Here is a 1573-nt window from a genome sequence, read left to right on the forward strand (position 1 = left end):
CCCTCCCCGCGACCCCCTTTCGCCCCACACCATACCTCTCCCCTCCTCCCCTCTCGCTGCGGGTGCAGCTCCTGGGGAAACGGAATGCACAGGTATTTTGCCATGCACCTCCCTTCCCCCTGTGCTGCTCAGTATTGGCTGTGGGTAGCCCCGCCCAGCCCCCCTCCTCCTACCCCCCCGGGGGCTTCCCGGGGCCTTGCTAGGACAGCGGGGGGTGTCCCACTCCCCCCATTGGTCCGTCGGGAGCGGCCCAAGTATCAGGCATGTCAGGCTCGATAGCACTACATACCTGCTCAATACCTGCTGATTTGGACCAACGACAGAATTCCTAATTCTCAAACGAATAAAAACATGGTTAGCTGTAACAATAATCGTATAATATTGATTTGAGGAACGCCACATGGTCGTGAACATTCTCACCTGGCGAGCGCAACAAAAGCTGCTTCTATACTTGAGTTTACCTTTAAATCGGTTGAAAAGAACTTGTTGTAACAACTATTTTCATACTTAATTGTAAATCCCTTCTTATTAAACGCTACCTCGGTATATATATTTTGATTTGGTAAGACTATTTAAGATTAGATTTATGATTATAGAATATTCGAAAACCTTCCACCATCTCTCTCATCCCGGACTGTGTGGCACTGGGGCGTCTTTTGTGCGAGGGTCGCAGCGTCGCTAGCCTCCCCGTGGGGACCCGCGCGGCCCACCCACGAGGCAGGGGGGACGCCAAGGCCGGCGCCAGCAAGGTAGGGCGTGGCGTGGCGGGGCATGGGGGGGACAGGCGCGTGGGGGGCGAGCTTCACAAACACCATGTGTTTTCCTCTCGTATTTTCGCCGGGGCACGGTTTTGTTTTCGTTGTCCGCAAGTTGCCGTTGATGGGAGTCGGCCCCGCCTCGCCCCCCGCCCCGCCCCTGCCCGGGGGGTAAGTTTGTCCGCCGTCGATCACAAGGCGACGGGCACAGGGTCGGCTGTTTAGGACTCGGCCCCATTAGGACGGCCTGCCAGGCGCGGGGGATCCCCTAACCCCCCTCCTCACCTTCCCGCCCCCAGCTTGACCTACAATTACAATTCATTGGCTGCTCGGTCTGACCATAGCGGGCCACCGTCCGGGAGAAGATGTAACTGCCATTTTAGGGAAACCACTCGGAGTGGGAAATATAGTTTGTAAAGAGTTTCAAATAATTTCATATCCATCGGAAAAAATTCCAAGCAGAGGAAATTTACACAACTGGTCACGCAAACTCTCGTTTTATAGTACAATTGTCGTCGCAGCGTGGTTGATTAAACACAAAAACATATAATTGGTATACTTACTCCATACAGCTAGGCCAAGCAAGGCCAACAACCTGCTCTTGTTGGAACATGGCGTATAATTCGCAAGCAAACTGGGTACGATTGGAGCGGACGGGGTCGTGGAGGCCGTCCAACCCCTTGTCGACCTTGTTCACCGACCTCTCAATTAATGAACGCAAAAGAATTGGGGGTGAGCAGTGAGCTGCACTCTAAATGGGGAGGGACAATTTTTGTACCTTAGTTAGATGTGTCTTTGAGCACATCTTCATCAGATAC

At 53.2% G+C, this 1573-nt stretch overlaps 1 protein-coding gene across 3 annotated transcripts in view; it reads right to left on the reverse strand.

Moving 5' to 3' along the window:
• LOC113205953 (uncharacterized) overlaps positions 1-1573 on the reverse strand; it is a 197224-nt gene that overhangs the window by 45272 nt on the left and 150379 nt on the right. The window lies entirely within an intron of this gene.

This window comes from Frankliniella occidentalis, unplaced genomic scaffold (assembly GCF_000697945.3).
Source record: "Frankliniella occidentalis isolate FOCC.00 unplaced genomic scaffold, Focc_3.1 Scaffold2, whole genome shotgun sequence".
NCBI lineage: Eukaryota > Metazoa > Arthropoda > Insecta > Thysanoptera > Thripidae > Frankliniella > Frankliniella occidentalis.